General features: G+C 34.1%; 1 protein-coding gene across 1 annotated transcript in view; it reads right to left on the bottom strand.

The window, feature by feature from the left end:
- The window catches only part of LOC103255563 (focadhesin-like), a gene marked incomplete at its 3' end in the record, with an annotated part of 146,851 nt that overhangs the window by 4,967 nt on the left and 115,397 nt on the right, over window positions 1-26,487 (bottom strand). The gene's annotated exons all lie outside the window — the stretch shown is intronic.

Raw genomic sequence — 26,487 nt, 5'->3', positions numbered from 1 at the left:
CAATCCTGAGTGAGAAAAACAAAGTTTGATGATTCAAACTTCCCAATTCTAAATGTACAACAAAGCTAATCAAAACAGTGTGCTACTGGCATAAGCCTAGAAATACAGAATAGAATAGAATTCAGAGTCCAAAAATAAATACTTGCGTTTATAATCAATTCATTTTTGGCAAGGATGTCAAGAAAAAAATATTGGGGAAAGAAGAGTCTCTTGGAGAAATCATGATGAAATTCAACAACTGGATGTCTACATGCAAAAGAATGAGGCTAGACCTCTTGCTCATGCCACATGTAAAAATTAACTAAAAATGGATTTCAGACCTAAATATAACAGTTAAAACTATACTTTTTGAGGCAGAGTCTCACTCTGTCACTCAAGATGGAGTACAGTGGCATGATCATGGCTCACAGCAGCCTTGACTCTCTGGTCTCAAGTGACCCTTCCATCTTATCCTCCCAAATAGCTGGAACTACAGTTGTATACCACCATGCCTGGCTAATTTTTGATTTTTTTTTTTTAGAAACAAGGTCTCTCTAATGCCCAGGTTGGTCTTGAAATAATTTTTTTGTTGTTATTGAGTCAGTTTCACTCTATTACCCAGGCTGGGTCACGGCTACCACAGCCTCGACCCCCTAGGCTCAGGTGATCCTTCCACCACAGCCACCCAAGTAGCTGGAACTACAGGTATGCGCCTCCACATCCAGCTAAGTTTTTTAAATTATTATAAAGATGAAGACTTGCCAAGTTGCCCAGGCTAGTCTTGAATCCCCAGGCTCAAGCAATCCTCTCCTCTCTGCCTCCCAAAGTGCTGAGATTACAGATGTAAGCCACTGCACCCGGCTTAAAATTCTTAAATAAGATATAGGAGTAAATCTTTGTGACACTGAGTTAGGCAAAACTGTCTTAGGTATGACACCAACAAGACAACCAACAAAAAAAACCCCATGGATTGCATCAAAGTAAAAGTGCTTATATTTTAGAAAACACCATTAAGAAACTGAAAAGATAAACCACACAATGGGAAAAAAAAATTACAAACAAGGGACTTGAATTTAGAATATATATATATTTAAAAGCCTAAAACTCAATAATTTAAAAAATAGAATTTTAAAAGGACAAAGGTTCTGAATATACATTTCTCCAGAGACAATAAACAAATGATCAATCTATAAAACAGTCTGGCAAATCATAAACAGTTAAACATACAATTACCATACGCTCTAGCAAATCTTTTCCTAGGTATCTACCCAAAAGAAAAGAAGACATATATTTACACTAAATCTTGTACATGAATGTTCACAGCAGCATTATTCACAATGCCCAAAAATTCCAAATAATTCAAATGCCCATCAACTTACAAATGAATAAATAAAATATAGTATAGCCATACAATGGAATATTAATCAGTCATAAACAGAAATGAAGTACTAATACCTGCTATAACATTACACTAAGTGAAAAAAAATTACACTAAGTGAAAAAAAACAGTCACAAAAGACCACATTGTAATATCCCATTTATAAAATGGAAAGCCCAGAAAAGGCAGACTATAAAGACAGAAAGTAGATTAGTGGTTGCCTAGGTCAGAAGGAAGGTGGGCAGAAGGGCAAAACAGACAGTGACTTCCAATAGGTATGAGATTTTTGAGGGATGATGAAATGGTTTCAGATTGGTTGTAGTAATGTTTGTAAAACTGTAGACACACTAAAAGGCACTGAATCGTACACTTTCAATGAGTGAATTGTATAGTATGTAAATCATATCTTAATAAAACTATTTTTAAAATTCAATTTAAAATCATTTAGTAAATAGCTATCATGAGTAATACACTTCACTTGATGGCACAAAATGTAGTACAAAAAAAAAGTATTTTTCAAAGGTTTGTTGTCCAGTACAGTTATCCCATGTTATCTGCAGGGGATTGGTTCTAGGATAGACAGGCAGACACAGAAACAGATAACAGACACACACACACATACATACACACACACACACAAACACAAAAACCATGGATATAAAAATCTGCAGATGCTCAAGTTCCTTATATAAAATGGCATGGTAATTACATATTACTTATGTGCACGCTCCTGTATACTTTAAATCATTTCTAGATTACTTAGATGCCTAAAATGCTATGTAAATAGTTGCTGTATTGTATTATTTATTTGTATTATTTTTATTGTTATATTGTTATTTTTATTTTTTTCTTCAAATATTTTCCATCCATAGCTGGTTGAATACATGAGTGTGGAGCCAGTTGATACAGGGGGACAACTATATTTGTTAACTTCCTCTACCTACTGTATTCTTAGCATATAATACATCTATTTTAATTCCATTTCAAAATGGAAAAAAAATCCTCTTAGCCTTACCACCCAAAAAAGAACAGTTAAACAGTAATTCATTAATGATCCTGACCATGATATACCTTGTCAGCATGTAGAGCTATGTGTGTAATGACTACAGCTTCACAACACAGCCAGAATTTATGATGTTTTTAACAAGTGCAAGGGCTTGACTGGAATAGAAATTCTATCACTTTTGCCTTTGGCAAATGAAGGGAGACAAATTTTTAAACTGGCTTCTCAGTTCCCATTTTAATTAAAAACAAAAGGTTATCTTAGATTGGTTTGCACTAGTCTCAATGAATTATTCCCTTGTGGAAAGATTTCTCCAAAGACACTGACACTCTGCCAGATTCAGTACTTTATTTCTCTCCTGACGATATATTTAATTAAAACATTTCTTTATAAAATGGCACTCATTGTCCTTCTCAGAACTAAGAATCTGGAAGAGTATATTTAAAATGCTCTAAGAAAAAAAAAAACAACTACCTGTGAACCAAGAATACTATATATAGGAAAACTGACATTCAAAATTTAAGGAGGAATAATAATATTCTCAGATTAACAAAAGCTGAAAGGATTCATCGTCACTAAACCTGCCTTACAAGAAATGCCAAAAGGAGTCCCTCAAGTTGAAACAAAAGGACACTAAATAGCAACAAGATGAAAAAACACAGCTTGCTGGTAAAGGTAAACATAGAGACAAAGAATCCTGTAGTACTATAAAAATGGTACATGAAGCAATTTTAATTTTGGTATAGAAAGTAGAAAACAAAAGTATAAACAACTATAAAAATATGTAAATGAGTGGACAATATAAAAAAGGAGTAATTTGTAGTATCAGTAACATAAAAAGAGGGAAGAAGTAAAAAAAATATGAATGTGACTGAAGTTTATGTATGCAAGTATGTAAGTTTATGTTATGTATGTAAGTTGTTATCAGCTTAAAATATTGTTATAACTATAAGATATTTATGTAAGTCCCAGGAGAACCACAAAGAAAATACACACAGGACATACACCAAAGAAAATGAGTAAGGAATCAGTCTGTTACTATGAAATCAGTGAAACTAAAGGAGATAGTAAGAAAAGAGGAACATAAAAGGCTGTAAGACAGACCAAAAAAATTAATAAAACAGAAATAGTCCTTCCCTATCACTAATTACTTTCGATGTAAATAGATTAAACTCCCCAATCAAAACACTGATTGTGTGGTTGAATAATTTTTTTTAAAAAAACAAGATCCAACTATATGCTATCTATAAAAGACTCACTTTATATTTAGGACACACAAAGGCTAAAAGTGAAAGGATATGCAGTATAAATGGCAGCCAAAAGAAAGCAGCAACGGCAATACTTATATCAGACAAAATAGACATTAAGTCAAAAACCATCACAAGAGACAAGGACATTATATCATGATAAATGGTTCAATTCTCCAGGAAGACATGACACTTAAATATGCACCCAACATTACAGTATCTAAATATATAAAGTAAACATTGCCAGAACCAAAGAGGAAAATAGAAAGCAATGCAACAATAGTAGAAAGTTTCAATTCTTCCACTTTTAATAATAGGAAAATATCCAGACAGAAGATCAATAAGGAAATAGAGGACTTGAGCAACACTATAGACCAAATGGTCCTAACAAATATATACAGAGCAATCCACACAACAGCGGCAGCATGTTCTTCTGAAGTACACACAGAACTTTCTCCAGGACAGTTTACTTGTTAGGTCACAAGACAAATCTTAACAAATTTAAAAAGACAGAAAGCACACCAAGTATCCTTTTCAATTACAATAGAAAAGAAATTAGGGGGAAAAAATTCAAACTTCAAGAAACTAGAAGGAAAAAAAAATTAGCCAAAGAAAGAAAACTAAGAGTTTTTAAAAAATATCAACAAAACTTGACAAACCTTTAGCTAGACTAAGAAAAAAAGGAGAAGACAAAATCAGAAATGAAAGGAGACAACTATGCCACAGGAATAAAAAAAAAAAAAGATGAGAGACTACTATGAACAATTACATGACAGTAATCTAGATAATCTAGAAGCAATTGATAAATTCCAAGAAACACAACATCTACCAAGACAGAATCATGAAGAATTAGAAAGTCTGAATAAATATATAACTTGTAAGGATATATATATCAGTAATCAAAAATCTCCCAACAAAGAAAAGCCCATTACCAGACAGTTTCACCGGGGAATTCTACCAAACATTTAACAAAGATTAACACTAGCTCTTCTCACTAGTCTTGCAAAAAAATTTAAGAAAAAGGACTACTTCCAGACTCATTTTATGAGGCCAACATTACCCTGATACCAACACCAGACAAAGACACCGAAAAAAAGAAAATTACAGGCCAATATTCCTGATGAATATAGATCCAGAAATCCTCAACAAAATACTAGCAAACTGAATTCAACAGCACATTAAAAGGATCATATACCTGACAAAGTGAAATTCATTCCTGGGATGAAAGGATGATTCAACATATAAAAAGTTAGTATGAAAGACCACATTAACAGAACAAAGGATAAAAATTATTATCTCCACAGGTGCAGAAAAAGCATTTGACAAAATTCAACATCCTTTCATAATAAAAACACTCAGTAACTAGAAATAAAATAAAATTAGCTCAACATAAAGGCCATATATGAAAAGTCCACAGTTAACATATTCAACAGGAAAAAAAACTGAAACCTTTTACTGTAAGGTCAGGAATAAAACAAGGATGCTCACTTTCAGCACTTCTATTCAATATAATACTGGAAGTCCTAGCCAGAGAAATTAATTAAGAAAAATAAAAGGCATCCAAATGAAAACATAAAATTATCTCTTTTTGCAGATGACTTAATCTTGTAGAAACCCTAAAAGTTCCAATAAAAAACTACCATAACAAACATATTCAGTAACATTGCAGAATACGAAAGCAACAGAAAAAAATCCATTGTGCTTTTATATATTAACAACAAACAATCCAATAAATATTCAGAAAACAATTTTCATTTACAATAGCATCAAAAATAATAAAATGACTACTAATAAACTTAACTAAGGAGGTAAAAGACTTGCACACTGAAAGGGACAAAACTTTCTAAAAGAAATTAAGGAAGATACAAATAAACAGAAAGATAGCCCATGTTCATGAGTTAGAAGGCTTAATATTGCTAAAATGTCACTACTACCCCAAAGTAATCTATAGATTCAATGCAATCTCTATCAAAATTCCAATGACATTTTTTCCAGAAATAGAAATATAATCTTAAAAATCATATGGAGCCACAAAGAACCCTGAATAGGCAAAACAGTACAGAGAAAGAAAAACAAGGACAGAAACCTCACATTTCCTGACTTCAAAACATATTACAAAGATATAGTAATGAAAACAGCATGGAATCAGCATAAGAAAAGATATATAGACAAATGGAACAGGATGGAGTACTCAGGAATAAACTCTCACTTTTATAGTTAAATGATCTTGGGCAAGGGTGCCAACACTACACAATGGGGAAATAATAGTTTCTTCCACAAATGTTGCTGAGAAAACTGGATATCTACATACAAAAGAATGAAACTGAACCCTAATCTTACAAATTACATAAAAATAAATCCAATACCTATTAAAGACTTAAATGTAAAACATGAAACAAAAAACCTGGGGGGCGGGGGCGGAACATAGGAAAAAAGCTGCATTCTCACTCATAAGTGGACCTTTAACAACTACCGTAAAACTATAAGAAAAGGATTGACGGTGGTGGGAAACTATGGGGGGCGGACAGGGAGAGGAAGGGAGGTGCGATTAACGGTAGTCCAATATCTGTCTGGGGAGCACACCTCATCAACAAGGGTACCTGCACAATGAATATTTGTATACCTAAGCCTTAACTGTACCCCACAACTTTAAAATAAAAGATATATATTAGGAAAAAAAAAAAAGCTGCATAACACTGGTGTTGGCAACGGTTTCTTGGGTAGGACACCAAAAACACAGGTACCAAAAGCAAAAACCAGACAAGTGGATCACATCCAGCTAAAAAGCTCTGCAGCACAGAAAACAATCAGCGGATTGAAAAGGCAACCTGCAACATTAAAAAAAATCTGCAAACCATATATCTGATAAGGGGTTAATACCCTAAATATAAAAGAAACTCCTACAACTCAACAACAACAAAAATAAATAATCCAGTTTTTGAAAGGGTAAAGGATTTGACTAGACATAACTCCAAAGGAGACACACAAATAACTAACAGGTATATGAAAATAGGCTCAACATCACTAATCATCCGACAAATGCAAACCAAAACCATGAGATAATACCTCACATCAGATAGGATGACCACTATGCAAAGAACAAAAAATAAGTGTTGTCAAGGATATGGGGGGAACGGGTACATTTTGCACTCTTGGTGGAAAGGTAAAATGATGTGGTCACTATAAAAAACAGTATGGAGGTTCCTCAGAAAGTTTGTTTTTTTTTTTTTTTTTCTCAAAACTACCATATGACCCAGCAATATCACTTGTGGTTACTTATCCTAAAGAGTATCAAAATCTCGAGGAGATATTCACAAGCCCATGTGCACCTCAGCACTATTCACAATAGCCAAGAGGTAAAAACAACCTAACTATCCAGAGATGGATGAATAGGTAAACAGTGTGGTATATGCATACCATGGAATACCATGATGCTTTTAAAAGACGGAAATCTTGTCATACACTACAACTTAGATGAGCCTTCTGGACTTTATGCTAAGTGAAATGCGCCAGGTACAGAAGGGCAAATACTACATGATTTCACTTTCATAAAGTATATAAAGCAGTCAAACTCTTAGAAGCAAAAAATAAAATGGTGGTTGCCAGTGGATGGGGAAGAGGGAAGTGGGGGACTGCTGGTCAATGGGTACAGGATTTCAGTTACGAAAAATGAAAAAGTTATAGGGATCTACTGTATAACAATGTGCATATAGTTAACAGTACTGGACACTACACTTATAATTTTAAAGTAGAGTTCATGTTATGTGTGTTTTATCCCCCGCCAAAAAAGAATTATGGTATCCTTTTTTTAAGAGTCACAAAAAACCTTGTCAAGTTCATTCAATTTAACAATTTTATCTTACCAATGATAAACTGAGACCCAAAGAAATCACAAAGTTAGATAGTGGCAAAATGAAAATGGGAGTCCAGGTCTCAGTTCACTCCTCCATTCTATTTTGGCAGAGTAAGAGTAAAAAAAGATTCCAATCTATCTATAACAGGAATAAAGAACTATCCTGTAAGTCCTCTCCCCATAAGTAGACAAATCATAAAGGAAAACACAAGCAGGAGACACACAAACCAACATCTTCCTGCATTCAATATAAAAATTCAACTCTGGAATTTTTATATTGGAATCAGAAAAAACATCCATGTTGACAACACTTCATGAGGCTACAAAAAATAACAGCCTAACTTTTCAGATGAGTCTATAATAAAAATTATAATAGTGCCATCTACTTTAAATTATACGAAATTAAAAGGGCTTTGTTAGTATTCATTATGGTTACCAGATGAGAGAAAATAAAATGCTCATAACTACCCCTTTAAAAAAAAAAGTATGATCAATAGTTCACACTTTATTACTATGAGATATACAGTAATAAATTAGTATAAACATGGCAGTAGCAAGATACAGCCAAGGTGGGGGAGGGGCACATAACATCAATAAGGATACCTGATCTCAAACCAGGCAAAGTGGGGACCAAAGGAAAGCCCAAACTTTAACTGTACAATGTCTACTTGTATAACTAATCCTGAATTATACCCCACATATTTAAAATAAATAAACAAGTATAAATAGAAAATAAGGTTGCTAGTGTAAAAAAATAATTCCAAGACATTAGCATCCAGTGGAAGCAATAGGCGAAAATCCAAAGCAATATATAATTCTCTTTTTTTTCCAGACTCATGCTTCATAAAACTAGTTCTGAAATACAAAAATGCTTTCTTAATTCACATTTGATTCATATCCTTAGATTCAATAAATGCTGACTCATCTTTGCATAAGACTTTGTCCCAAGAAAAATTAGATCTAAATTCTATGTACATAAGGGTGTTTGCCATTTATAAAAGAATGGTAAGATAATATGTGTTAAGTTAAAACTTAAGAGACAAAACATGAATTACTATATAACAATGAATGAATATTCTTGAATGATATACACAAGCAGAAACATAATTATTTAAATTTTTTTACTTTATTATAAAGATGTGGGTACAAATCAGGATTAGGTACATAAGTAATCTACATGCAGGTGAAGTTTGGGCTTCCAACTGGTCCCCTTGAATAATTTTAACACTGAAAGATTTTTGAGCTTGTACTGAAGTCAGGATTGGATCAAAGCAATCTAACTACAAGATCCATGTATTTGCCACTTAGCCATACCAAATGCAGGGATGACATTCATATTTTCATCCCTAGTTCCCAGAACACTGTAAACACTTTTAGAAAGCATAATTTATTCCTAATTTCTTTACCTGCTCAAATTCCAGTAACCAAAATGGCTCTTGTAGTAATGTTACAACTATTTGAGTCTATAAACAAGTATTAAAAGCCTACCATTTACAAAATACTTAAAGGTAGCATCTGATCAAATTAACTTAGAATGAGAAAACTGTATCTGTAGAATAAAGGTTACCAAGATGTCAAAAACATGAACATCATTAAATCTGAGGTCTAAAATTCCTAGTATATAGAAAATACGGTCAGCAAAACAAAGGCCTGAAGTATGGAAAGATGTGGGAAAAACTGTAGACCAAATAAAGTCAAGAATCATATCACCTGAGGAGTATGACATAGAAGAAAATACCCACAAATCTTCCCAGCCTAAACCTGATTTCCAGGTTGCTTTCATTAGCCATCTGAATTTTCATTATCTCTCAGAGTCAGACAAATTATATATTTAGAAAATAGTATTTAAAAACTTGAATCACAAAGTAATGGTCATATTATCATACTTATGAATATTATTCATAAGTAACCACCAGTGGAGGAAAAGGACTATAATCAATGGTAATTCTGTCCATTGCTAGCATTTTGACAACTTGTGCACATGATAACTAAAATAACTAAGTTCCTATAAGCGTAAAATTTCTTCTTGGACAAAAGTAGTTTTACAGTTCTACCATGTGAGCTCTAAATCTTTGGTAGTCTGACTGATAGAACAAAAACTAAAAGCTAATATCCTATAAGTAAAGTATAATATATGTATGTTTCCTTTCAATTAGATGCAGTCAATATCTACTATTATGTGTATTGTTGGTAATGTGTTTTACATCACAGTTAAAAAGGAGGAGTTTGAAATCCTGCTAACAAAGAGTTATAGTTAAGTATAGCTAGGTAGGCAATCATGTAATAAAATCAGAGATTCAATGCTTTGCGGGTTAATAAAATAGTAAATTGCTCAAAGAACCCAAAGTTGTAAGAGTGAAATCAATTTACTGGAATATAAAAAACTATGAAAACTGACAATGGTAAATACGACAAAAATTCATACTACATTTCAAAAAGACTAAATAAATGGCCAACACATATTGGCTGAATATAAAGTATGGCTCCAATGCCTCACTTTCCTACTTCAATGACAAAACCTTTGAAATTGTATTAAGTGATACATGTCTTATACCATGAATATTATAAGGTCCTAATTTAATCTATAATAAAATACTATTAAATAAAGTCTACATGAATAATGATAAACAAATAATCTGATTAGAATTTTACATTAACCAAGAACATTAATAACCAGGATGAAGTAACATTAATGAAAAAAGCCAGAGCATTAAAAAAAAAAAAAAAAAAAAAGACTGATCTAAATTTTTTGTAACAACTGAATAACAATAAGGACTGATTTCCCTGCTTGGACTGGACAGTGCAGTATACCGTTAAGGAATGACAGAAAACAGGTAGAGTAAACTTCTATGCATAATTTTCTACATCAAGGAAAATCACCAGACTAGAAAGATGAAATGAACATTAGTAAGACATTGGCAGTGACACCCATGCTAGAAGCAAGTAGTGAAAACCAATAGGGGGAGAAAAAAACAGATTAATCTATGAATGATGTAGAATAACTGGCTAGCTGATGGGATGGGGTAATCCTAACACATTGTCATGCACAAAAAAAATTCCAGATGCATTCAAAAATTACATATCAAATGAAATCATTTTTAAAATAGTCTAGAAGAAATGTTAAATGAATAATTTACAAGCTCTACAGCCAGGAAAGAATTCACTAAGCTTTCATTAAAACAATGAAAGACTACTAAGTAAGAATTAATATGACTTAAAAAGAAGAAAAAATCCACAAAACAAAGAAGCTGTTGAATCTACAAGTGATAGCATAACAAAAAGTTCAATAAAAATTAAAAAATAAAGGCAAGAAAATCTGCCCAAGAGTAGAGTGAAAGAAAATTACATGACCCTTATAGGAATTCAAGATCCAAAACCAAATAAGAGAGGTTCTAGAAAGAAAAAACTATGTCAGCAGAGGGAGAAGAAGTCGATGACAAAATAATTTTTTAAATTTCCTAAAATTAAGGGGACCTGAATTTTCAAATTAAACGGGCCATCAATTATCTAGCAAAACAGATTAAAATAGATACACACCAATGTGTATCATCATAACATTATAGAGAACCAGGTACAAACAAATATACATCCTAAAAGCTTCCAGAAAGAAAATTTTTTTAAAAAAACTTAGGTTCACAAAAATAAATACTATGATATTATAAATATATATTTGGTCTTCAATCTTATTTCCTGGCATACAACTAAAATCCTTAGAATCTCCAAAGTGACATCATTTTGTAATCTAATGATTGACTTATGGCTAGTAACCCCTAGATATCTTTCAGGATGGGGGCTGGTCACTGGAAAGACCAAGACAGGTTAGAGGGTTGAGATTTTCAGTTCCAACTTCCAGGGAGGAGAAAGGACTAAAGATTAAGTTGACCATCAATGACTAGTAATTTAATTAATCATGTCTATGTAATAGCGTCTCTATAAAAGTAAAAAAGACCAGGATATACGTGTTTCCCAACAACTTGAACATGTGGAGGTTCTTGGAGGGTAGAGCACTGGGAGAGGACATAAAAGCTCCACAACTCTTCCCACATAACCTTACCCTATGCATCCCTTCACCTATATCTTTTGAAATACCCTTTATAATAAAGTGGTAAATGTAAGTGTTTCCCTGAGTTCTGTGTGCTGCTCCAGCAAATTAACTGAACCCACAAAGGGGATCATCAAAACCCCAATTTGAAGCCAGTTGGTCAGAAGTTCTGGAGACCCAGACATGGGATTGCTGTCTGAAGGGGTCTCAACCTGTGAGATCTGATGCTATGCTATCTCCAGGTAGATAGTGTCAGAACTGATCTGGAGGACAACCAGTTGGTGTCCACTGCAGAACTGATTGATTGCTTTTGGTGTTTGGGGAAAACCCTCACACACTTTAGTCATAGAAGCCTTCTGTGCTGACTGCAGTAATTGCGTGAAAGCAGAGGAAAAACAATTGGAGGGTTTTTTCTACATTTGCACACATACTCAGAAATTCAGAAATCAAAATAATTTTGGATTTCTCCACAGCAACACTGGAAGCTATGGAAACAATGGAAGAAAGTAAACAAGAATCTGAAGGAAAATGATTCTAACCTAGAATTCTGTACCTAACCACACTAATCCAGAAAGTAAGCACTCACTAATTTTAGATATTAAAAAGAAAGTATACATATATATAGTATATATATTTATATATTTATATATAATTGTATATATATACAATTATCAGCCTATGATCTGATATTCTAAATAAAGAATGCAAAAATTCCTAAGATAAATACAAACTTCTCCACCCCTCAAAAAGAATGAACAAAGCACATATATCTAAACCACAAGGGGAAAAAAAGTGGCAAACAGGAACTTTTAGAAAATTTATTCTTACTATGATTTTTATAGCTACAATACAAATGTTATATACATTAAACTGTTGATATACTATAGAATGCCAGCAGACTTCAAAAACCACAAGTTAGAAAGTCACAAGTTACACTGTATAAACTAACATGGAAAAATGGCCATAACATCTTGATGACCGAAAAACAGAAATTACAAAGGAATATGTAAAACAAAATGCTTTTATGAGCATATATGTGTATGCATTTTTTTAGGGAGGGAACAAGAATACTTGTACATACTAGTAGGGCGTGTGATATTTTACATACTGCTATTACATATTTCAAGAATATTACTTTAGTACAATAAAATGTTATTTCACTAAAATTAGTTTCAGCAAAACTTCAGTAAGTGAAGAGACTGAGCTGGATATTAAATGATCAGAAGACATAATACTAGTAGGCAGAAGAGTAGGAAGTAGCTCAGCTGGCCACAGTACCCAGGAAAGGCTCAGTGGAAGAATGAAACTGAGGGCAGATTTCCTACCCAAAGATGACATTTGATGCCAGGGAACAAAGTTGATCATGCTTCTCCCTGCCTTCCTGATCAACTTACTTTTCAAGGCACATCTATTCCTTCCCTCTGCTCACTGAACCCTGTATACATATCTTTTTTTAACGCAGTAGTTCAACTACTCACACACGGAAATACTTATAACCATGAAAAATAAAGTTTAAGGATTATACGCTAATTGCTTGCCCCTTTCTAGGCAAAGAATACTCCAAGTAGCATTTGTCACTCTAACTCTGTGCATACCTTCATTCCAATGTACTTTGAGTCACAGTGATTCATTCTTAAACATCAGCCTATGAACTAGCCTGTTAATGCCTTATAGGCAGCAAGCTTGCTCCTATTCTTCTTATATTTACCTAGAACCATAAATATAACAAGTACTCAGTAAACATGAGCTGAACTGAACTTAAGAATAACTGAAAAAAGAAGAAAAGGTTAACAAAGTATAAGTATTGAGATTGGCTACTTCTGCCACCAAAAAGCCATCCCAGACAATTACACTCTTAGTACCTCCCTGAAAACCCCATTTTAGGTTACTATTCCACTGCGAGACAGTGAGGCCATTTCTAGCCATGTAAAACCAAATAAGGAGTATTTCTAAATATATATTTACATTTATATTGAAAAAGTGAGCACTGGGAATGATTACTACCTCTGTACTATTCAACATGGTAGCCACTAGCCACATGTGGCCACTGAGCATTTGAAATTTGGCTAGCCTGAATTGAGAAGTGCTCTAAGTGTAAAATACATACCAGATTTGGAAGGTTTTGTACAAAATATATATAAAATCTTTCATTAATAATTTTTATATTAATTACATATTGAAATAATACTTCAGATATACTGGGTTAATACTATAAATCATAATACTATATTAAAATTAATTTCATGGCTTCCAGAAAATATAATACTACATATACAGCTCACATTTTATTTCTATTGAATAGCACTAATCTCTACACACACACATAACAGTTAATGTCTCTCTTTTTATGCACTTGGGGAATAAAATACAATGATAGCTCAAGATGAGCAAGGAACATGTCATCTAGCTAAATAGCCTAGCACTGCTCCTGGAACATAAGGTGACACACAAACAACTGTGAAATAAATTTAAAAAGCTATAAAAACAACTATAATTTTAATAATACATAACTTTTATTGAGCTCTGATTATAAACTGGGTACTGTATTCTGGATTACCTCATTTAATTCACATGATGAATTTAATGAGGTGAGTTCTTTTATTGTCTCATATTAAAGGTTAGAAAACAGACGTTTGCAGAATTATAGCAGAATCTCTAATATATTTGAAATATTAAAATAAAACAATCCAATTTAGTCTACACATCTCTACTGAATACCTTCTATTACATGATATTATACTAGCGGCTGTGACACTAAGAGAAACCTCTGGTCAATACAACCAAAATATAGAAAGGGGTAAACTAATTCCTGCTACAAATAAATCCCAGTACAATTATCCTATATCCTGCCAAAATATTAACACACCGGACTAATAGCTAATAATACAGTACACAAAATTTGTGGTTGAATTGAACTAATTAGTTGAAATTCAGTGTAAAAACTAGCACTTACATGGCACTTTTGATTTTTTTTTTTTTTTTTACATGTATGGGATCTTTTAATCCTCATAATGCCCTTGAGAGAAAGTATTATTAGAGGTTGGATGGAATCTTACAAGTACTTAGATTCATACTGGTTTCAGAGATGCTTTATCAGGCTTTAATTTTTGTGGCTTGTCTTATGGCTTACTGTCTAGGATTTGGCGGGGGGGAGGTGCAAAGAGTTTTAGACAGTGCACCTACAAAATCAGTTCTGGGTTCCAGATTCCTAGAATCTTCAGAAATAATGGCCTTGGGTTGAACAAGGTATATAAATGGTATAATTTAAAATGTGCTAAGAGGCTTGAAAAGGCAGGCTCCAATAACTTTTCACTTTCACAGGTGGGGGGTAGGCATTCAGATTTAAAATAAGCCTTCATATAGAATAATTTAAACAGCACCAATCAGAGGTAAGTCATCTATATTAGGCTTCTTTTTGAAAACATATTTATTAGGGCTCAAACCTTGGTCTGCTTTGAAAAATAAAGCAATTTCCAGTATACACTAAATGGTCAACTTAATTTTTAATGAATAAATGACATGGCAAGAATGGCCCAGGTACTTGTAAATGCTAAATGTCTGGGTATGTCTTCATTGGCTTTTGAACAGTTTCAAAGAGCAGACACGAGGATTCATTAGCTCTTAGCACATATGAACCTGCTCCAAAGGCAGCCAAGAGAGTTGCCTAGCAACAGTGCATTTTGCATCTCTCATCATCCCCAAAGATGCTGCTGCAGCAGCAGCTAGGTCAAGCCTCTCATTAGCAACCTGACAAAGGGCTTCTATCTCTCATTTTACAAAATTATTTTTATTTCCAGGTGAAGCTCAAATATCTATGTATTATTCCCACTGACAATGTATTCCCTTTCCTCTATGCCTTTTTCTTCCCATCCCCCATTTCAACAGAAATGTTTTAACGACCCCATCAAAATACCTGTAACAAAGCAGGCACTAAGAAATCTAACAGAATTTATATGCCTATTCACATCACTCTAACAGTTCCATATATTTTGGGCAATAAGAAAGTAAGAAAGCTTTGGGGAGGGGGACAGGGAAGATGCAGCAATCAAACAATGGGAAAAGGGAAAAGTCAGTTATCCCACTTCAAAATTAACTTTAAAAATTTAACCAAATTATTTGCAATACTATTGCTGACTACTCTATTCCTTACTTGTCCCAACAAATACTAATCTCAATCATATAGCAAAATAACAGAAAAGCAGAAAATTCCAGAGTAGTAATAAACTACAACAAATGGATTGACAGTTTATAATGAATATAATCCATTGGAAAGGAACTCTGGTTCCCACTTGAATAATTGTGCTATATAGCTTCACCTCGGATCAATAGCTATTCATTCACTTCTGAACATATTCTTAAAATATTTACTGCTCAGCATGGTTACCATGCAAAACTAAAATATATACTCACATACTCCTCCTTATATATGCTCAAAGACCCTTAAAAGAAAATAAACAAAATAAGAAGATAGACTCTTCAGTGACTGTATCTTAAAGGGCCTGATCCAGATTTTGACATAAACCACATCTACCCTAGTATCTTAGCTTTCATGCTATCATGAATTTCCCTATGGAAATGATTACAGAATGCAGGTGACATGTTATAAAAGACAAAGTGTGGTCCTAATAGACACAGATTAAGAAGGGTGTAATGAGGAACATTTAAAGGCAATTATCACACGAAATCAAATTAGGTAAATTTTTAAGTGATCTGAAAAGAATAATGTGATTTTTTCCCATGTCCCCCCTCCTTTTTTGCCTATGTACAAACAGCAAAGAATGAATCTTCAGAAGGATTTCCCAGAAGGATGTCATTTACTACTAAAATATTTCATTCCAGCAGTTGAAAGACCATCAAAGGGTGAATGTCCTCCAGAGTCTCTAATAACGGTAATAGATCTTGTGTTACTATTCACCAGTGACCTCTCAGTCAGGCGATTTAATTTTTCCCCCTGCAGCATGGTTGGTTTCACACACAGTGTAATAACAGTTTTTGCACAACAAGACAATTCATCCGATTAGAAAGACTGTATTAAGTCTTTCATGAACAGCAAGTGTCACTACAGCTTCAGCTAGGGTTTGATTTAAGACAACCTAATATACACATGCATGATTCTTCATTTTTCTACTGTTTTAAAATGATTCCTGAACTTGCTTCAGTAATTTTGCAGACCATTACCTGAACCCTCCCTGGCTTCAAAAAGTAACTAAGAGCTCATCAAATAAATGCTCACTGAGTGCTTTCAAACAGGCACTAAGAATTCTCCACAAGGCAACATAAATGCATGTATGTCTCATCATTTCTACATGGGTTAAGTGAATTTCCACTAATCTCTCAAAAGGGGAAAAGCATGAAAAGGGACAGAATGAACATACCTAGTTATTTGCAAATACTATTAGACTTAACAGCACTTCAGCAATGCACCATTAGTTATAAAGACAATATGACATCACCCAAAAAAGCTTGAGCTAAAGTGAATTTTGAGACCTCCATCTGTAAATTTCACAAAGGCACAAAATACGTAAAAGTGGAAGTCAAAGGAAAATGAAATGAACCAACCTCCCAGCAATCTCTACTGCAATAAATGGTTCATGGTTATCAGTCAACACCCACTAAGGACTAAACCTGAGAATATCCACACATTTTTTACTCCCACACTGATAAGATTAAGAAAGTTAAATCCAGAATCTCTGTAGCAAAGGATGAGAGTGGTAGCTGGCAAAATTCCCAGAGGTTTCATTAACCTTACAACCTTTCATTAATGCTGATAGGCTTACCAACCCCTGCCTTCATCTCTGAATCTGGGCAGGCTCCCCTGGGGAACAGTGTCAGCATTCCTTCACCTCTCACAGGCCCCAAAGGGATTCTCCTACTGCTCCACAGTAGGAAAGCAGCCCAAAGATTAAGTTATCTTTAGACTCTTAATGCAGGTGAGATGCTCTCTTTTGGCATACTTGTTCCACAGCCCTTAGGAATCATGGTTCTTTCGGCAAAGCCCTGTATACCCCTCTAAGCAGCCCTCTAATATGACATCTGAAACAATCCCACTGTAATCCTCTTGCTCATGATCCCAAAGGTTTTTCATGGGACAAGTGGGACATGACATAGAACAGCACTAACATCTTTTGCTTCAACAAATTCTAGACATACAAGCCAGTCCCTACACTGCAATAAATACTCTCTCCCATGCTTCTACCATTACAACAGCTAGCCAGACTGTCACTCCCTTTTAGATTTTTCAGGCAGCCACCAAGTCACTGCATCCATCTGTTCACCCCAACTGCAAGAGATACACATCAAGCTGGAGTAGGGAGATGTGTAGGAGAGAGGTAGGGGGTAGGCTGAAGTTCCTGTCGCTAGGCTTCATATGAAGCCGGTATTTGTGGGACTCGTAGCTCTTCATCAGCCTCCTCCAAGAATCCTCTCGCTTCTTTTCACCTATCCTCTCATTTCCTAACTTATATATGTCCATGTGAGTGAGCTGCTAAGAATTACAGTAGTTCTCAGATATCCAGCTTTATTACTACTATTCTACAAGTTCTGCTGGGTGTTCTGTCTCAAAACTCACTTTGGTTATCTCAAGATCTCCACTGAAACTTCTATTTTAACATTCTGTTATATAACTTCATCTTCCCTACCTCTGATTATCCCAATACCTTAAAGAAATTTTAATCTCCTGCCTGACTGCAAAGCTCTGTAGGATGTTACTTCCAAATACTTGCCCAGTATCCACTCCAAAAATGACTTTCCTCACCCTATATATCCCAGTTTAATATGGAACTACCTGCCTTCTTGTTACTTCGCTGTAAAATGCCACAAATCTATGTCTTTCCATGTGTTCTTTCTGCCTAGAATTTCTTCCCTTCCCCTGCTTCAGGAAAACTTGTGGGCCCTTTCACCTATAATCCAGGGCACTTATATATCCTCATAATGGCAATAACCATCTTGTATTAAAGAGTAATGCTTCTGAAAACCTACAAAGTCCTGTTATTCCTGAGGGCAAAGACTATATTCTCTCATCTTAGTATTACCACAACTTACCATAAAGGAAGACTGCAATAAATGTATGTTGAATGATTAAATTAGTGAATTGAAAATGCTTGATAAATAAAACAACACCTAATAAAAAACAAGGCATTTACAGTATTTCAAGTTAAATGATAATTCCACTTAATGCAGACCAAGCTGTACCTCGACCATTAAAACGTGAATACAATTTTATACTAAATACACATAGAGTAAAATGCCACCAGTATAATTAACAATAATAATTCACACTACTGGAAATAATGAAGGTAGGCAATACTGAATTAGAGAAAAATGTTAAAGAAATAAAATTAGATTACTTTCACATATACTGTAACAAACTAATTAGCCAAGTGTTGCCAAGGACCAGTCCCTGCTGATATGTTTTAATGAATAGATAATTTGATCATTTTAAATTGCCACATTCATTGTACTAATGCAAATGAGCAAATTCAAACTGCCTAAAAACAGTAGCTTCAACACCTGCTTATGTTTTAACTCAGCCTATATCAAGTTACTCTGAATCCTAAATTAATAGAATTTCCTTTAATAAGATTTTAGTGTAATCTAACCTAACTCAAACCGTGTCCTTGGACTGCACACAACAATACTGAAAAATAGTTTATTGGTTCTAGGACAGTAGGTAGATACAGCTAATATATTTATGTGTTAATTCAATCAATCAACAAAAACATATATCAAAGCCCAGGAACTATTACTGAGATTACTAGGAGGCAAAAACAAGTAAGACATGATTTTCCTTGAGGAATTCCTTTCATAAATTCTAAATCTAATTGTATCTACTAAAAATTCCCTTTGAAGACAGCTTACGTTAAGGATAACTATAGGACACTTCAAAATGATCATTTCAAAATCCTTACTTATCTAATTCAGCTTTAGTGCTATTTGATTCTATAATAAAATAAAACTCAGGTTACATATATTTGTATATGCAGTTTTCTTTAGAGACAGAGGGGAAAATACATAAACTGTCTTAAATGCAAAAGTAACCCATTCCCAAGAGAATGGTAGCAAGCAAGGATGACAGGACTCATGGCCTCCAAAGTCCAATCAGTAACACCATGAGCCTGTCATACAGTCATCCCAAGTCACTTCGTTACATATCTGGCTCCACTGTATTTGTAACCATGTCTGCTCATGTGAAATAAAGTTATTTCAGAACACCCAATTTCATTACATTAACTGTCCTAAAAATTTGTCAAAGAGTCTGTATTATACCATCTATCATGAAAAGCTCAACACTGCCATGGGTCAGGTAGAAGCCCAGTATGCTTAACAGATAAAGGGACAGCATAAGTCTCAACACTTCTGGCAAAGAAGCTAACACAGCTGTCCAACTTAAAAAATTCTATAGTTGACCTTTCCCACCAGATTTATCAAATCACAACCCATCATCTCAATTACAGCTATCAGTTAGTCACATAACTGTAACAAAGTATTACAGGCTTTGACTCGCCAACAAGAAAATTAAATCTGAAATACAAGAGAAAAGTACTGCTAGTGAAACTACAGTTTCACTAAGTTTCTTCACAAAGTAAAGAACAAATCCAGGACACCCAGAAATTTCACTGTTCGTGCAATAAAGGTAGTCAAAGAGGAACATATAATGCCATGCATAATATAAAAAGTAACACTTCATATGTGATAGAAACAAGCAATATGCTTCTGCGAGTTCATTTCAAAGATATTCTTTTTTAATTTGCATTTGTCCAGCAAGACTTACTCATGAATCATCTACCCCAGACATTCTCCTCTGGCGCCTGTTATAACTTAGCTGCCCCTTTCTTGGCTTGTACAACACCCTGTGCCTCCCTGCACAGTAGAATTTATTACAGATGTTCTTCATGACTATTTACTGAATAACTGATTATGTTATGTCTTTCAAGATTCCAAATTGACTCTGTATTATACCAAGTTTTTTTATCTTTTAACTTATTTTTACCTTCTATTATTATCTTCTTTTTTAAAATTTAACTTTTTAAGTTGACAAATAACTGTACCTATCCATGAAGAGCATAGTGATGTCTCGATAGTGATTAACATTTCCATTATTCCAAGCATATATCATTTCTTTGTGTTCAAACATTCAATATCCTCCTTCTAGCTATTTGAAACTATATGCTTTTTTAAAATATAGTCATCCTACAGTGGTATAAAACACTAAAACTTATACCTTCTATCTAGCTATAATTTTATATCCTTTAACAAACCCAATGTTTCAAACCTAACAACTAAAGTGTAATTTTTTCAAGTATTCTAAATGCTATTTTTCAAAATAAAGGGAATACAATAGTCTACTTTTTTGGTTGACTAAAAATTATTCCTTTCTTTAATTAAATTTCAGAATTTCCCAATTCTGATGATGACAAACAAAAAATTAAAAGAATAAATTTTGGTCATTAAACAATAATCCCAAGTAGGCATGTTGTTTAATACTGATTCACCTGAACCTTCTCAATCTTCATCGTTTAATAGGTACTTACAGGAACCAATGGCTGTGAGCACGCAGCATGCGCGTGTGTGTGTGTGTGTGTTCTGTTTAAGTGATTCACCAATTTGTAGAAGAGCCTATGAAAGCTATCATAATAGAGGTAAAAATAATCACACAAGATTGAAGATCTGAATAGATGTCAAACAAATGTTGAGGTTCCTCTCTTAGGATATTGATATCATTACCTCTACAACAGAATAAACCAATCAAAGAATTGTGAAGCTAATGAATCATGGTTTTGTTTTCTTAAAATTAACAATTGGTTTAAATAAAAGTTGTTAAGAGATAGGACAGCATATGGGGTAACAGCACAGGCTTTGTAACCATATGTCAGGGGTTCAAATCCAGCTCCACCAATTATTAGCTGAAGGACTTTAGGGAAGTTATCCAACTCTACGCCTCAGTTCCTAATAGACGCATTACCAACCTCAAAGGATTGGTTGTAAGTATTCAATGAGTTAACAAATGCAAATAAAATGACTGAAATAATCACTGGTACATAATAAGCATATTGGCTATTTTATTTGCCATTACTTTGTTCAAGAAGAAAGCACAGCTTCTAAATGATTAGGCTACCTTTAAACCTATTTAGCACAATACACTAAGAATAAAAGAAACAATGTATTCCAAAGCATTGACTAGGTTATCAAAATGCCTATAACTGACTTATTCAACAGACCTCAGAATATGATCAAGTTGGTAAACATCACACAAACACTCCACTTTAAGAGTGACAGCACTACAAGTGAAATTCATTAACTGAATGTCTTTCTCCAAAGTACTTATGGTCATAAATCAGAACACGAATGTGAATTAAAGGCAATTAATGGAAACCAAAACTATATACCTTACAATGAAAAGATCATTAAGACTCAAATAAAATAATATTAAATATTTATAACACAAATTCCATATCTAAGGCATCATACTAAGAGTCATTATATGTGTTTTGGTGAAGTTTTATAAGTCCTATCAGACCATTTTTATGCATTTCTATTATTTCAAGTTATAGTTTCTATATTTTTTATAAATGCTATCTCTCCTATACTGTACTATCTTCTAATTTAATGTTTTCGTAAAGAAAACATATTGGTTTATATACTAATATATTTGCCATCTTAATAAACACTCTTATTCTGAAAGCAAGAATTTTTTTTTGTATTTTCTAATTGTCTATGAATATTAAGAGCTTTGAGTTTTTCCCTCATACATATATAATTTTTATTTCTTTTTCTTGAATTAACAATGGTCGCAACCTGACATCATACAGATTTTTCTTATACCTACCTTCAGTGGAATTTCTTCTAAATCAGATTTGTGATTCCATTATTTATCAGTATGAAATATCTCTCTTTGCCCTGTGTAAAGCTTTTTATTTTTTATTCTATATTACCTATGTTGGATGAAAATATTAACACATCTTGTGCATTTTTAACCATTTACCTAGCTTTGCATTTTCACAATTTAATTTTCAATTTCAAGTTTGACTCTTAGAAACAGTATAGAACTGGATTTTTTCTTTATTTTTTTTAAAGACAGGGTCTGGTTCTCCCACTGTCTTTCAGGCTGGAGTGCGATGGCATGTTCATAATTCCCCGCAGCCTCAAACTCCTAGGCTCAAACAATTCTTCCACCTCAGCCTCTCAGGTAGCTAGGACTGCAGGCATGTCACTATGCCCAGCTAATTAAAAAAAAAATTGTAGACATGAGGGGGTCTTCTTTTGTCACCCAGGTTGGTCTCAAACTCCTAGCCTCAAGTGATCCTCCAGCCTCAGCCTCTCAAAGTGCTGGGATTACAAGTGTGAGCCACAGTATCTCGCCTAGAATTGGATTTTTTTAACCCAAAATGAGTCTTTATTTTGATAAGGGATAATTTATTCACAGCAATGATGATAACTGGTATATCTGAACGAATTCCTAACATCTTATGTTAATATTTGCCACATTTAATTTTATTTTCTTTTGTTATGTTATTTGAAAATTATAAACCACTAATTGTCACTAATAAGGTAAAATTTAAGCTTATTTTTCTATCAACATCTAGAAGTGCTTAGTTTCCAAACAAACCTCCACACTAGTATGCGCTCACTTTTCAAACTATCACATTACCACAATCTACCCTCAATTTTTTTTTTATTTTAAAGATGAGGGGTACAATTCAGGATTAGGCATACAAATGATCAGTGTAGTTGGGGCCTCACTTTAGTCCCCACTGCACCTGGTTTGAGATCAGCTACCCTCATTGATGAAGTATGCCCTTCCATCTCCCTTGGTAGTTTCCTATTACTGCCAATCCCTTTCTTATAGTATTATGATAATTGTTTAGGGTCTGTTTATGAGTAAGAACATGTGGCAATCAGTTCTTTTTTTCTGTGATAAATCCCTGAGTATTATAGACTCTAAGTCCATCCAAGTTGCTGCGATATTCATAAGTTTGTCCTTCTTTATGGCTGCATAATATTCCATTGTATATATGTACCACATTTTTTTTATCCAGTTCATTTTTGATGGACAGCACAGTTGGTTCCATGTTTTTGCTATTGTGAATAATGCTGCAATAAGCATGTGTGTGCACGCATTATTTTCATAGAGTGATTTGAGTTCCTCTGGGGTATATTTCCAGAAGGGAGGTTGTAGGGTCATATGGAAGGTCAATTTTTAGATCTTTTATGAACTGTCACACTGTTTTCCACAGAGGCTGTACTAGTTTATAGTCCCACCAACAGTGTAGAAGTGTTCCCTTTTCCCCACATCCTCTCCAGTGCTGGTTGTTTTTCGAGTTATTGATGATGACCATCCTGACTGGAGTTAGGTGGTATCTCACTGTGGTTTTAATTTACTTGATGATTAGTGAGCTGAGTTTCTCATGTATCTCTTGGCTGCATGTATGTCTTTTTTGAGAAGTGTCTATTCAGATATTTTGCCCATTTTTAAGTAGGGTTGCATGTTTTTTATTCCTTTCGGCACATTTAAGTTCCTTGTAGATCCCAGATGTTACATACTATACAATTACTTAAAAATAACCTTAAGAATTACCAGATATTTTTACCATCACTCAATATTTCATCTCTATACTTTCTTGGATTCATCTTCTGTTTTGCTGGAATTCATCTTTGAGTATTTCTTTCCCATGAAATTGGTAAGCAAGAAATATTCTTCAATTCTTGCACATCTGAAAAAGCCTTTGTTATCATTACACACAAAAGGTAGAATAATGGGAAGAAAAATGGCAAGTTCAAAGTGAGTTTCCTCAAGAAACTCGACACCCAATACTTTGGGAGGCCAAGACAAAGACTGCTTGAGCTAAGGATTTCAAGACCAACCTGGAGACATAGTGAGACTCTATATTGAAAGAGAGAAGGGGGGAAGGAAAGAAAGAAAAGAAAGGAGGAAGGAGAGAAATTAAAAAGAAAAAGGAATAAAGGAAGGAAGAAAAGAAGGAAGAGGAAAGGAAAGGAAAGGAAAGGAAAGGAAAGGAAAGGAAAGGAAAGGAAAGGAAAGGAAAGGAAAGGAAAGGAAAGTGGAAGATAGTAGTCTAATGTATCCCAGCACCCAGTGTGCTGTGAGTGAGAAGTCTAATGTCAATATAATTTGAAGTTTTTCTTTCCCTACTCTTCTCCACAATCTTTTATAATTTTCGTTACCCTTGAAGTTCTGGAAACATATTTCTGGAAACAAATGAAGTATTAACATATTCTCATTTGTGCTGCTTGGCTTTCAAAAGCTCCTAACAATCTGCAGCCTTGTTAAGCTTTCTGCAGCTCAAATTGTTTTCTGTCATGTTTCAAGTGTCCGTCCTTCATCTTCTCTGTCCCTTCCACCCTGGGATTCCTATTAGATGTCAGAACACCAAGATTGACCCTCAATGTCTCCACTTTTTCAATTTTCATCTTTGCTCTATAATCTGAAATAGTGACTTGAATAGTCTACAAATTACTAACGTAGTCTCCATATACATTCTTTGGCAATCATGTTTTTAATTTCGATAGTCTCTTGCTCTTATCTTCTTTCTCATAGCAGGATTTTTATATACAATACAAAAACATATATACAAATTTTTCCAATATCTCTTAGGACATAGATTGTTTTTACATTATCTTCTGCTCCCTGAGTTTTCTTACTTCTGGAGACAGAAGCACTGGCTAATCTTGTTAAATTTTCTCGTAAGTCTGGTGAATCTTGATTATCCATTTTTACTTGTGAATTGAGGCCAAGTTGGTTGTAAGAAGCTGGCATGGCTTGCCTCTGCAGATGTAAAGATGAGTCCTTAAGTAAGACTCTCCTTTTATTTGAAAGGCTAGCTGTGAAAGAGCTGAAGAATAGTGAGGCATGTCACTGGCAGCTTCACTTTAGGGTGTCTGTCCATGGTACAAGCAAACAGATAGAGGACAAATCCCCACTTTGCCCTTCCCTCTTCACTGACTAAAAAAAAACAAACAAAAACTTTATTCTGACAATGGTGAGCTTTAGTATATTTTCCCCTTCAGCAGAATTCCTTATGCCTATTGTGAAATTCAGAATCACCACAGTGTTTGCTCTGATTCCCCTCTCAGAGTCCTCCAACAACACTCAGAGTCCATCTCTTGGAAAGTTTTAACTAGAAATCAACCTACTATATTCAGTTCCAACTATACTCAACTGGAAGCAGATAGACTCCATTGTTCTGATGCAGTTATGCACCCTCCTCCTCAAACTCTACCCATCCTTTCTGATGCTCAGTGTTTGGTGACATATCCAGACAAATGGGTTTTGTTTCAGTAAGTTAGTATCACTGTGACAGGGGTTGAACTGAAAAGTCACCAACTACTCCTTCAATGAAAACTTTAAGTAATTTCTAATCCATAAATTCATCAGAAGTAACTCAGAAATGGCAGGAATGACAGGAAATTGACCCAGAACTTCTTTCCTAAGTATAACGCTAGGCTTTTTGCACACAACCAGGAAAAAAACAAAAGGGTTCCCATTCCAATTAAAAACATTTTACCCTACAGATGTACATGTGGAGTATATAAAGAAGAAATAAACATACTGCCACAGGATGGGGTAGATGCACTTTGACCTTGTATTTTGGTCTATTTTTCTCTTTGTCTAATTGTCTCATGCTGACAGGCTCATCTCAATTTTTCTTTTGACATAATCAATACTATGGTTACCATGGAATAGTAGTACACTACTTCTTATCTGTAAAGATCTTTTTTAAAAGTACTGTACATTCTGGCTTCTTTTTAATGGTGTGAAGAACACAGGAAGCAGACTGACTTCAGGGATAGCAATTCATAGAACTCAGTGACAACAGAACAGAGTACAAAGTGTCCAAAGACTCTGTACAAGTTCTTTTATAAAATATATTTTCTCCTTTTCTCACAGCAGTATCTTACAGACCATTAAATTTCACACAATTTCTATTCATTTTTCATGTTAAAATATGATTTATAACCCTGAGTAGA

This window comes from Carlito syrichta, unplaced genomic scaffold (assembly GCF_000164805.1).
Source record: "Carlito syrichta isolate Samal-C Ts95f unplaced genomic scaffold, Tarsius_syrichta-2.0.1 Scaffold288255, whole genome shotgun sequence".
NCBI classification, from domain to species: domain Eukaryota; kingdom Metazoa; phylum Chordata; class Mammalia; order Primates; family Tarsiidae; genus Carlito; species Carlito syrichta.
Note: the sequence above shows the minus strand (reverse complement) of the source record. Positions and strands in the feature narration are given on the sequence as shown.